Below are 13,186 nucleotides of genomic sequence, written 5' to 3'. Positions count from 1 at the left end.
AGGATTTTACCTTCATCTCTTTGCAAGAGCCAAGTGCTCCTTGGACCTGGTGTCTGCAAGGAGTTTTAGTGTGCCAAAGGCAGTAAACAGCATCTATAAATTTAAATGCTCCCAAAATAGGAAAGGTTTGTTCAATTCCCAGTGTCTTTCACTGCATCTCTTTATTGCTTAATGTGGTGGGTATTGAAGCGTTGCAAGTCTGTAGCTTGGCTAGATCATGTAGCAGGAATTCTCTGGGCAAGTGTTAGCAGTAAGGCTCAGATTTTGGGGGTTAAATGCTTCAGGACTTCTTTTAAATGTGAAATTAATTGGCTCTGATGGATTTTGGGGAATGGCTGAGATCAGTTCCCAACCCTCAAACAGGACGAGTTTCTAATCAGGGTTTTGCTAACTGAACGTGGCCCTCAGCCCTGTCTTAGAAAAGGGCAAAGCCAAGAAAGAGCTGTAGCTGCTGGTGCAAATAGCCCTTCTGCTGAGACACAAACTGGTTAAGTGCTTTCTTTTTAATTATTAAGCTTCCTGATTGAGCTGGAAACGGGGAGCATTTTCATAACAGCGTTGGCCAAGAGGGATATCCATTGCTCATTCTGTTATGTGCAGTTACCCAAGGAGGCTTTTTTAGCTCAGAGGAGACAGCAAGGGAGCAGGGAAGTCTCCAGAGGCAGGGGAGGGAAGCAGGAACACGCAGCACCATTGGTTCTCACACTGGGAAGAGCTGGCAGTGCAGGAGGGGATCTTGTCCTGCTCGCTGCAGTGGTGATTAAAGCATTCTGTTGTGTCAGCATCTCCTCGGGTTGTTAGTGCTAACTCTCAGCTGGCCATATCCTGCCAGATTTGCAAGCAGAGCCTGCCAAGCCATCTCGACAAAAATGTAGCTTTAAATATTATAAATGATGCTGCATTTTGCTGGGGAAATGTTTCCTGAAAAGGCTGTTCCAAAACATCCTTTATTGTTGGGGGAAGGGAGTAAAAGGGGCCTGGGAGAGGGAGGAGGGAGGAAAAAGAACTACTTTTAATAGACTTTTTTTTTCTTTTGAGGCCACAGATTCATTTCACATCATCCTGTAAGACCAAATGGATATTTTTTTTCCCAGTGACTATAAAAGATTACAGTAATAATTCTCTATGTAAGTTTTGGCAACTAAGCTGGAGTGGGAGGAAGGACAGAGGGCATCTGATTTTCTAAAGGATTGCAGTGAGGGATTTTGCAATTGATCAGTCAGTAAAACCTTCTTGGTGAACATCTGCTTGCTGGCAAGGGAGATCTGTCTTCTTCCTGCTGTAATAAATGAAAAACCTCAGCAGAGTGAAGGGGTGGCTGCTGTAACGAGGGCAAGCTTTGGGTTCTAGACCTTAAAAAATGGGTTTGGGTCTGTGCTGGTAACAGGATCACATCAGGGGCTGATCAGTGAGGATCAGCTGCTCTGGGTGAGCTTTGGTTGCTGGGTTTCCTTCTCCTCCTGCCCTGACACAGAACCCAAAGCTCGAGCACTGAGCCCCGAGCAGCACCCCGAGCATTTGTGCAGAGATAAATTCAAATCTGCCCACAGTCACAATTCCAGCTGGGGTCCTTTTGCACAGGGAGATCCTTCTGGAAAGAAACCCACAGAAGGATCCTTCCCACCTCAGCCTCAAAGCAGAACAAATGAGAGGAAAGGAATGATCAGAGCCGTGCAGTCAGAAGTAAATTAAGATGTGTACAGTGCAAAGGAATGGGTTTGCTGCTGTGTGTTGGAATCCAGATTATGCTCAACTTGCTGTCTCTTAGCTGAACTTTAATCAGAAGATCCAGGAGCTCTTTAGCTGAATGTTTCCCCAGCTGAATATTTCCTCTTTTGTATTTCTTTTCTCTTCAGTTTTCACGTTGTAATGGAGATTAGTGTGATTAATTCCAGGCTGGTGGGAAAGGCACAGTGATGTGCAGGTTCCTCTGCATCTGGGCTCTGCCTGAACAGCTTGAGTAAAATATTTGATATTTTCAGTCTAAGCATTTTTATAACAAAATATAAACAGGGTAATAAAGCCAGATTCAAAGAAGATGGGACTTCCACAACGGCATCACACCAAAATGAAGTTAAGGGGGATGAAGTCGTGCAAATAAATGGATTCTGAAAACACAGCAGGGTTGCAGAGGTGGCCTGTAAGAGCTACTTGGAGAGCCTGGGTGCTGAAGAGGGCACTTTTTGCACCCAGCTGTAAAACTCCTGTATCACAGAGGGGGGATGCTCTGATGTCAGCTATTTTTGGGTCCCCAGAGCCATCACTTCTCAGGAGATCGTGAGGTGTTCACCTGCCAGGTCCAACATGAGTGGCACCACAAGAAATTGCCAATAGTGGAAATGATACAACTTAACCCAAATATTGTCACAGAAAGGGCTGGGTTGGAAGGGACCTCCAGGAACATCCAATTGCAATTCCCCTGCCGTGGGCAGGGATGCATTGTGAGGGAGGAACCAGTGGGCTGTAAAGCACCCAGTTATGAATTTGATAAATAATCTCTCCTCCCTGTTTGCTCTGCACTTCCTTTGGTACACAATAAAGCTGTGCTTAACCAGCACCAAGCCTGGCACACAGCTAACCCAGAGCTTCACTGGGCTGAGGGAAGAGCCTCCAGTCTGGGGTCAAGCCTAGGGTGGGGAAGCTGCTGAGGTTTAGAGAAAAATCCCGTTTGTGTTACGAGTGACAGCGCTCAGGGCTCGTGGTTGGGGCTGTGCTCACCCCCAGTCAGAAAAGGCTTCCAGGAGCAGTCTTTGAGCCAGGGCTGGCAGGACTGGCCTCCATGGAATGATGGATTTACAGAGGAATTTCATGGCTCCAGGGAGGTCTGGGTGCCCAGTGTGAGCAGGATCTGATCCTAACTGGAACACTGGAGACACCTGCCCCAAATGTGCAGCAGGGATGTCTGAAGAACAGCAGGGGCAAAGGGGTTTGAAGAACAGATCAGGCATTAAAAATAGTGAAAAGGGGTTGCCACGAGCAGGGTGTGAACCCTGCACTGCCAGCGCTGCCATCCCGGGCTGGGCTGGAGCCACACTGAGTTCCAGTGGCTGAGGAATTTCCTCCTGTACAGCCAGGATCCTCAAACTTCCTCTTGCAGGAACATCATGATTCAGTTGTTGGCATTGCTGAAACCAGAGGGAGAGAGATTTGTCATCCCAAGGTGTCTGCCTGCTCTGCCTGGTTCAAATCTCTCCATAAAGCACAAGGAGCAGAGCCAGGGCAAGGCAGGGGCCAGCTTGTGGCTCCTGCTGCACCCCAGGTTCTTCCCATTGTCCCCAGTTCCTGTCCCCTGCATCCTGCTGTCCCTCGCTGCCTGCTCACAGTTCTGGCACGCTGGTTTGCAGCCAAGGGGCTGAGGATGGGAATCAGAGCAGCATTTCCTTCCCCCAGCCCATTGTGCCAGGGCAGGGAGCTGTGCAGCCCCAGCCCCTCCTGCCCTCTCCAGCCCCTCTGAGGGCAGTGGCAGCCCTGGGACACCTCGGGAGGAGCAGCCTGGCAGCTCCAGCAGGAGAAAAAACTTCTCCAGCAGCTCAGGGTAGGGGGGAGCTGAGAACTCAGGGGCACTTTCCCTGCTGAGAGTGGAAACTGGAAAACTGCATGGCTGCAATGTGGATTTTTCTACCCAATTACAAAATATCACCAGACCTGTGAAGGAGAAGGTGGAAAAGCAGGACTGGCCTCTGCCCTGAAACCTCCACCTTGCTTTATAGAGATATTCCTGTATTCTAAACCCTGAAACTCTGAGTTTTGCACCCTGTGCTGTCACACACTTCTATCCAAACCCCACAGCCACAATCCCAGAGCTGTCACTCAATTTTGGAGCCTTCTCCACGGCCTCAGGTCAATGCAGGGTTTGCCTGGGGGTCAGTGCCTGGTAGCACAGAAAGAATGAAATTCTCAATGCCCAGGGTTTCAACATCATCCCCTCTTGTTTGAAAGTGGAAGTTTGGACTCCTGCAAAAGCAGATCCCTTTGCAATCCACAAAATGAGGCTTTGCTCTGCACTGGGGCAAAAATGAGACAGTTCAAAACTTCCATGGCAGCATCAAGAAAAGCCCCTGTGGAGCTCAGCCAGGCTCTTATTTCGAGCCACAACACTGGAATTTGGTCCCCTCACTGCAGCAGGTCTCGTGGTCACTGCAGGCACTGTCTCTGCCATCATTTTTCCTGATGGAGCTCTTGCACTTTGCACAAACGAACACAGCAAGCCCCAGTGCTCATCTGGAGGGCACTGCAGGGACTGCAGATCCCTGTCCCTCACCCTGCAGCTCTCCCAGCCTGGCATTCCCAAGGTCTGGGATCCAGCAGTGCTGAGCAAAAGGCAGCTGTGCTCACACTTAAATCCAGGTTTCAGAGCCTGGTGTTCAGCCCTGGGGTTGAAATGCTTGTGCAATTCACACAAGCAGGCAGTGCCCAGGAGACACAGCAGACTCTCCTTTGCATTCTGAGTGAGCCTTCCAGGAGGAGGAGATGGAGCTGTTACCCAATCTGTCATGGTGTTTGTTGCTTGTTGTTTGGGGTTTGTTTTGTTTTGTTTTGTTTTAAGACATTCCAAGGTGCCCTCCAGATTTTTGGAGAAACGTCTCGTGCCCCTTTCATTTATTTCTATTTTTTCCTTTTCACTAAAGTGACAGCAACAGAAACGAATGAGTCCCATGCTGCAGAGCAGATAATGTTCCTTAGCAGGGTTTTAAAGCTCGTTGCTACACAAACACAAATTCCTGCTGCCAAGAGCAAGCTGATGTATTCCTGGCATGCCTGGTGAGTCTTAAATCACAGACAGTGGGGACATCCTGCCCGACAGGCAGAGCAGCAGAATTTCACTGTGAAAGGTGCAGGGCAAAGAGCTTTTTGTTCAAAGCCAAGCCTGCCCCACTCTGCTCAGACACAGCAGAGCTGCTGCAGCTCAGGAGCTCCTCTTGCACGTCAGGACTGCGGGGCACAAGGATGTTGTCAGATGATCCCATCTCCTGCTTTTCTTAGAAATTGCCCCAGCTGCGTTTTAATGCCGCTGCCACCATTTGAAATGAGGAATTGCCCAATGGATGAAGAAGCCAGAGCGTTTTATTGGGCATTTTAATGTTTCTTTCCAGCGTGGTTTGCAAAGATAACATCTCAGCCTGCCAGCTGCACCTCCACCAGAGGAGACTCCTGGTTCCACCCGGCCATTCCCAGCTCCAGCAGTGACCCATCCTCAGGGGAAGGGGACAGCAGGGTTGCTCTCCCAGCAAATTTCTCCAAGTCCTTTACAGCAACCACTGCCAGCTTGGTTTATTTTACTGGTGCAGCAGTGGGGCTGCAGGTAAGGGATCAGCCTCAGATCGTCCAAAAGTTGCCAACCCTCATCCTCAATTCCCCTCTTAGGTGATCTTCTCCAGGACACCAGAAAATTCCCTTTTTTCCGTGAAAAATCCATTATAATTCACCACTAGAAATAATTCAATTTACAAATAAGAAAGCTATACTGGAATTTTTTCCTTTAAAATTCAATTTTCCCAGCTGTGTGTTCACTTCGAGGTGAGCAACTCTTCGGGGTTTTAGCTTTTTTTTCTTCTCTTTTTTTCCCTCTCCTGGTGGTTTTGAGTGTTACATTCTCAGGTCCTGAATCCAGGTACCCTAAATCACCTCAGGTCAGTGTAGCTGTTAATAGTAAATTAAAATTAATCTTGCTGGTGATATGTCCTGTAAGCAAGGCCATGCCCCCAATTTCTGGGCTGGGGCACATCACTGCAGCTTTGCTGGGCAGCTTTTTCCACCCTGGCTCTCAAACCAAACATTTCCCTCCTGTTTGTGCAAGCCCAGGGTGGGAAATAGCCAGTGGTGTTCCAATATTAAAGCAGAAAGTGAGAGCTTGCAAGAGGCCTTAAAGGAGATGAGAAAAGATTCTGTGCTTTAAAACAAACACAAAGATAAAAATCCCAGCGCTGCCAAGGGAAGACGAGGAAATAACTAAAGAATAAAGATTAATTGTTCAATAGTTTCTTTGCTTAAGTCTTCACAGCAAAAGGCTGACTCCCAGCAGATGCTTAGAATGATTAAAATTAGCAATAAACTGGAGTATGGAGAGCAGGAAGAGAAGAGGTTAAATGTGCTCAGCTGGCTTAGATACATTCAAGTGAGCGAGCTGCAAGGAAATTTACCCTGGAGTATTTAAGGAAATAGCTAAAACAATCTGAAGCATTAAATGATTATCTTTAAGAGCTCATGGATCACGGAAAAGTGAGGCCTCAGAGGGCCCAGGAAGGAAAAAATGCTTCTTTAGTTTTTTCTTTCTTAAGAAAAGACCAAGGCAATTACAGGTTTATCCAGCTTCAAAAAGCTAATTAATCACTGATTTGTTTCACTGTCCATCTTGGGATACCCAGCCAACAGCAACATAACGAGGATTTTTTTGTCAAGACTGAAATCGTGCCATGTTAATTTGATTTAATTTCCTTTTTTGACAGAATAATCGACCTTGTGAGTGAAGGGGAAGCAGTGCATGTGCTGTGCAATGGACATTCCTATAAACAAGCTGGGGAAACACTGAAAGCTGAAACTATTGCAGGTGCAAAAAGGAATTTAAAATTACTTTGGGACAGTTTTTTGGAATAGTTTGCTGCCAAACTGAGAGCTCACCCCAGGTGGGGTGCACGAGGGGTTTTCTGGGTGCCCTTGGCTTCATGACTGGGATAACAAAACACAGAGTGCACCTAGAAATTCTAAATCCATCAGAGACCGGGGCGTTCTGGAGCCAAGTTTTTAACCCAAGCTGCTCCTGAGCTATTGGGATGAATTCCTGCAACCCACACAGCGAGGCTCAGCCACCAAAAATGGGAAATTTTGCCCCTACAAGGCAAAACTCCCCTGTGGCATCCCATGGGTGAAAGGCAGTGGGACAGGAGGGTGTGCAGAGAGCAGATCCCAGTGCTGCTGTGGCCACAAAAAACATCTGCTGGGTGGCCAAAACATCTGCTGGGTGGCCAGAACATCTGCTGGGCAGCCAGGACATCTGCTTGGCTGAGAGCTGGCCCTCCCCATCACTGGTTTGTGCTGGGATTTCACAGCTCTGGCAGCCCAGAGATGCCTGAGAAGGAGAAATCCCAGGCAGAGCCCCTCATTTCTCCTTGGAGAGGGGAGCCACCCTTCCATCCCTGCAGCAAACCAGCCCCTGCCACCTCCAGGCTGGGGCTCTCCTGGTGGCACTGCCAACCCCTGGCTGCCAGAGCCTGCCCAAAATCCCAAATTCCAAATCCAGGCTGTGCTTGGGGGGCTGCAGCTCCTCCCAGAGGCATTTTGGAGCCAGGGGTGGCACAGATCTCCTCTCCCTCTGCACAGCCCCTTGTTCCCACGAATTGCTGCAGAGGGAGGACTTGATGTTCCCCAGTTCAAGAAAAAGCCTCAGGAAATTGCAAAAAGTCCTAAAAAGCCGCAGTTTGTTTTCATAACATTCTTTTCCTTTTAGAGAAGTAATTTCTTTTTTTTTAACATTCTCTCTGATATTTCAGGAGTTAATGGACATCAGTGATCTAAACACTGCAGATAAAAGGATGGCACCAGGCACTGTGTGGAAAGGTGGCCTGGCTAATTAGCAGGGCTTCATTTATGTAGGAAAAAAAGGATGTTTAGGTTAAGCCAAAGAGACTCAGATTATTTTTTTCTGCCATCATCTGGTTCTGAATGAATTTCTAGGTTCCCTCTAGATCTCCTCCTCTAACTCTTTGACTATTTACAAAGCAAAAATGTGCCTTTATGTCATGGCTTGATTTCCTAATCCTTAATTTAAGTCTGTCCAAAAGCCAAGCATCCAATCAAACTCATTCTAGGAGGTGGGAGCTCAGCCTGGCAATAATCCTCTGCAGGGATTGATGTTTCAGGCTGGGATTTGCCTTCTTCTCTGGAGGTGCTGCTCCTTCTGCAGGCTCTGGGTGGAAATTTTAGATGGCTGAACAAAAATGAGACAAATCCCAGTCTCCACAGTCGTGTGCCACCCCAAATCTTCCTTCCAGTCATGTACAGGAGCTTCTTCCTCTCATTTAATGTGTGACATTTTAAAGAAATCTGCTCCTATAACTAAATAACAGCATTTATGCATGAAACCTAGCAAAACTCATGTCGTTGATTCATTCTTCTCTCTTTCTTTTCCTTCTCACCTTCACATCCGTGTGAAGACTTGTAAAATTACTTTATATTGGGCAAAAAAAATTTCTTGTGCCACCTGAGGCACAAGAAATTTTGGGTCTGGCTGGAAAAAAATCTAGAATTTTACTCTATTATAGAAAAATTCCACTTGCTGTGGTTGTATTTGCTTCTCCCACTCTGGAATGGGATTGCAGGGCTGTTTCCTTCAGGGTGCCTGGTGCTGCGAGGATTTGGTGTCACTGCAGACATTTGTCCCTGGCTTTTCCTGTGACCTGCAAAAGCCTTGCTGGAAGTGCTGAGATTGGCTCAGTCCCACCCAGCAGGAGATGCCTGGAGGGGATCTTTGCCCTCCTCTTTATTCACAAGAAGGTGGCAAAAGGGCTTCCAGAATTTTCAGAAAATGAAATAACTGCCATGTCTGTAAGTCTGAATTTCGGGCTCTCAGTGTGAAACCATCCCATGAAAGAGGGTCAGGGTGAGTTTGTGATACAGGTGGGAGCTGGTGGTAATATTTACCACAATAATCAAGAAAAACAGCTCCAATTTGCCTCCCCAAAAGCCTGGCCCAGCCTTCCCTTGGGCACATTCCTGATTGGGCCCTCTCCCAAAATGTTGGGTGCTTGGAACTGCCTGTTCCAGGTGACAGTTCCCCTCTTTGTTTCCAGCTGTTGCATTTATTATCAGAGGACAAGCAACAATACATTAAATGCTTTCTTAATGTTTGTTTCTCTTAGGCAATTGCATCTGCCCTGGGGACAGCATGCAATCAGGGCTGGAAGGAACAGCAGTGTGTGCAAATCAGGGTGGCTGAGCTGGAAATCTTCACTGGGTGCATCCAAGAGCAAAGGGGAAGGGTCTGCAAGGCAGGGTTTTCCTGCAAGAGTGGTAGAATATTCAAATGTGGGAAATTGCTCCTTTAGCAGGAAATACAGAAAGGCATTAACAGGTGGAATTGGGCAACAGCAGTCACACCTTCAGCTGCTGCTGCTCTGCTGGGCCCTGTGAATCAGCTGGAGTTTTATTAGTTTCAAAGAGAGAAATGTTTATTCTGTATATTTATGGCCAGGCTGGTCTCATTAGCAAAGGTTTAAGCACTGGAGCAAACAGGAACTGCATAAATGTCCTCCCCACTGGCCCTCGGGAGCTGCAGGCCAAGGGCTTTAATCCAGGTGTGCCCTTCCTTCAGCTGAAATGTCCTGGGGTTTTTCCATCTCCCTGGTACCAACACTTTCCGCCCCAGAGGTGCCAAGGAAACCCCACCTTTGAGACAACAAATAGGCTGAATTTCTGTTTAACTGTGTGGGAAGGGGCAGGTCGCAGGTCTGCTCGTAAAAAGCAGGAGATGGTGCAGCAGGACAGGCTGCACCTGCCATTGTCCAAGGCTTTGTGCCTCTGCCCTCAAATAAACCTCCAGTAAAAGAGGAAACTCCACAGAAGGCTCTTCTCCAGCAGCCACTCCGTCAGATTCTCTACCACAACTTCTGCTTTTCCCTTTCAGTCTACCAGCAACTGCTCAAGACTCTCAGCTCCTGCCTTGGGGCAGGAGAATGGATTAGATCTCTGATCCCCTTCTGACACTTTTCTCCTAATTCCCTGTTCTAAACGTGGTATTTATGTCCTCCACCAGCCCCCCACCCTGCTTTTCTTAAATCTGTCCCTGACATCCCAAGTGTTCTCAAATGCTCCTTTGAATTCCTGTCCTTCAGGGCTGAGAACAACTTGATTCTATCTGGAGTGACAGTGGGCACCATGTCAAATTCAGCCTTTCTTCAAATCCTGTTTCACTGACTTTTCCACATCATTTCTGTCTTCAAGTAACAGAAAATAATAATCCACTCTGGGCCAGTTCAGCAGAGGCTGAGGGTTTCAGCCTCATAATCACCAGAGATTTCCTTCCATTTAAGAATTGATTTCAACACAAAGAAAATAAAATTGTAAGAAAGAAATCATTCCTCTGCCTCAGTGCTCCTGGAAATCTGTTCCTGAAGTAAACCAAGGAAATCAGAGTTTATCTGTTTTTTAGGACAGTTCTTTTCCCTGTTATCAGCTGCCTGAAGAAAAAAGTGTGCAATACCCTATAGCTGAAGGGAGCCTCCAAGCCTCCCCCTCAGGTCCTGCAGCTGCTCCCACAAATCCAAAGGTGTTTCACTCCTGCTCCCACACTCCTGGGCTCTGGGATGCACTGAGCCTAACACACCACTGGCCACAGTGTGACAGAGGCAAGCAGGTGATAAAATAAAATATGGTTTTATTTTCCTGCCATCCACCAACCTCTTACTATACCCACAGCAAAGAGGGCTTATAAATTAGATCCTGCTTTTTGTTTGTCACTTGATTGATGGAGTGTTGAAGTAATTCTCCCTGAATGTATTTAAAGCATATTTTTCCCTGCCACGGCGTGCTCTTGGCTTTCTTTGGGAGCTTGTGTTTACAGAGCTTTGCAGAGCCCCAAGTGCTGGAGCTGAGTGAGCAAAATTCCTTGGCTGGATTGTGTAGGGCAGGCCTATAGACACAACAGTGGAGTGGCAGCCTGTGAGCAGGGTGCCAGGCTGATAGCAGCGCCTCCCTGGCACTGATAAGGGAGGGAGGGAAGCACAGCCAGGGGACTTGGTGACTTGCAGGCTGTGCTGGGTGGGTGAATGAGTGACCCCAGCAGGGCAGAGCCCAGCCTTGGCAGGGCAGGAGCTCTGCCAGCCCCAGTGAGGGGCACAGCCTCTTCCCAGGTGTTCCTGGGCACTTCTGTGTTTGCTCAGCTCGTGGAGCTGTCCTGAGAGAGGCAACGCAGAAAACGAGCGCTGGCAAAAAAACCAAAAGCAAATTAACAAAAAACTCAAACTAAACCCCAAAACTCCAAACTGAACTTCAGTCTGGTGCTTGTTTCCAGCAGGTTGTCCCACTCCTGTGGCCTGCCTGGCACACACCCCTGATTCATCAGGATTTCTGTGGAAAACAAGGGCAGCACTGGGAGCAGAGCCCTGCCTGGACCTTGTATCCACACGGGAGCGTTCCATCCCTGCCTGCCTGGCTGACAATTAACCCCAAGCAGATAATCCCCATACCAAACCCAGCTTGGACACTCCCCAAACTTTAATTCCAGACAACCAGTGTGTAAACTTTCCTCCTTGTTGTGGCCCTGTTTGGCAGCAGGGTGTCTGTCCCACGTGTATAAAGAATCTCAGTCCTTTTCCACTCAGAAGTGCAAGGTGCAGGCAGCTTCTCACAGGCACCACATTCCCTCTTCCCAGTCTGAGAAAGAACATACTTTGTGTTGTTTCACTGAGCCAAACCCACGAGGGAGAATTGCTCTTAGGGTCAGAAAAAATGGAGTGAAACAGAAGCACTTTTAATAAAAATAAATGCTGTTTTTATTCCCCGCTAGAAAATTTCCTTCTCGTTGAAGGACAGAGTATTCTGTGACAAATGTTCTCATTCCTCTTTTATTTTTAATCCAAATTCCCAGCTGTGAATTGCCTCGGGTCACATGCTATTTGTTCTGCCTGAACATCCTCAGATGATGGCAGAAGTGCTCGTGAGTCATGATCTGAGAGAGGCTGCTCTGCTCAAAGTCACAGTGGGACAGGCCCAGAGAACTCCCTCCGTGTGCAGAGAGGAGATTCCTGCACATCTCCTGGAGCCCTGGGCACTGGGAATTCCAGAATTTCTGTGCTGCCAGGCACTGACCCCCAGGCAAACCCTGCATTGACCTGAGGCCGTGGAGAAGGCTCCAAAATTGAGTGACAGCTCTGGGATTGTGGGTGTGGGGTTTGGATAGAAGTGTGTGACAGCACAGGGTGCAAAACTCAGAGTTTCAGGGTTTAGAATACAGGAATATCTCTATAAAGCAAGGTGGAGGTTTCAGGGCAGAGGCCAGTCCTGCTTTTCCACCTTCTCCTTCACAGGTCTGGTGATATTTTGTAATTGGGTAGAAAAATCCTCATTGTGGGCCAGGAATGGATGGTTATTGGGTTAAAAGTAAAAATAATTTAGGTGTCATCTCTTAATTGGATAATTTATCCTTAAAAGGCCTTGTAGAGAGATAGACACAGCTCCATTTTTAGTTTGTTAGCCAGAAGTGCTGTAGCACTCACAGTTTGTGAGACTGTAACAGAGATAAGAATTAATAAACATCTGAGTCCAAACACAAAATACAGTCTGGCGCATTTAATCCTAACTCTGGCAGAAAAAGAAGATAAAAAAGCGACACACATCCTCCCCCCACACATCAGTCAGGGGAGAATGATGGGGCAGTGGCCTTGCCTGGCTGCTCACAGTGGACGAGAAGCTGTCCTGGCACAGAGGAGGGGACAGCAGAGGTGACGTGCCAGCTGTCAGGGACACGGAGGGGAAATCACTCCCCCGCAGGTGCTGCAGGACAGCTCTGTAAACAGAGCCACCCTGGGAAGAATTACTGCCATCCTGCTGAGATCTATCAGGGTTTGGGTAAACAGCTGGAGAAGTGCTGATCAGGGAAGAGCTGGGACTGTGTTTGCTCTCTGCAGCTCCCTCTCTTGACTTCTGACTGTGCATTTTCCCTGCCTCCTCCAGCTGTGTGACATCCTGACATCTGAAGGGGGCTAAGCCGCCCTGATCCCTGGGTTCCTCCTCTGCTTCCTCGTCTTGGGGGAAGCCTGTGAATTCCTGGTGGCTGATCACTCCGTGTCACTTTGTTTTATGGCAGGAAAAGCCTCTCCAGACACTGGGAAGTGAGCACTGCTGGATTTATGGCTGGATGCCACTGCTCTGCTCGTGAGGATGAGAGCAGCAGCATTTACTCCATGGAGGATTTGCTACTTGCCCTAATTCAACAAAATGACAACTCATTTTAAGCTTCTGGTGCCATCCACACGGCCTCTGAGGGGTTTTCCTGCTCTGATGTGGGAGAGCAAATCCTTTATCACCCCCTGATGAAGGATTTGTCTTTGGGGCCGTGGTGTGACCAGCAGGTTCTCCAAAGTGACAGAGGAGTTATGGGGAATATTTTCAGCCTGGTCCTGGGTGTGGTTCCACATGAGCCACCCCAACTCTCCTGGGGGGTTTTGTGACATCTTTGACAGAGGCATTCTAG

The sequence above is a fragment of the Prinia subflava genome, chromosome 14 (assembly GCF_021018805.1).
Source record: "Prinia subflava isolate CZ2003 ecotype Zambia chromosome 14, Cam_Psub_1.2, whole genome shotgun sequence".
NCBI classification, from domain to species: Eukaryota; Metazoa; Chordata; class Aves; order Passeriformes; family Cisticolidae; genus Prinia; species Prinia subflava.
The sequence above is the reverse complement of the archived record's forward strand: the minus strand, read 5'-3'. Positions refer to the sequence as shown.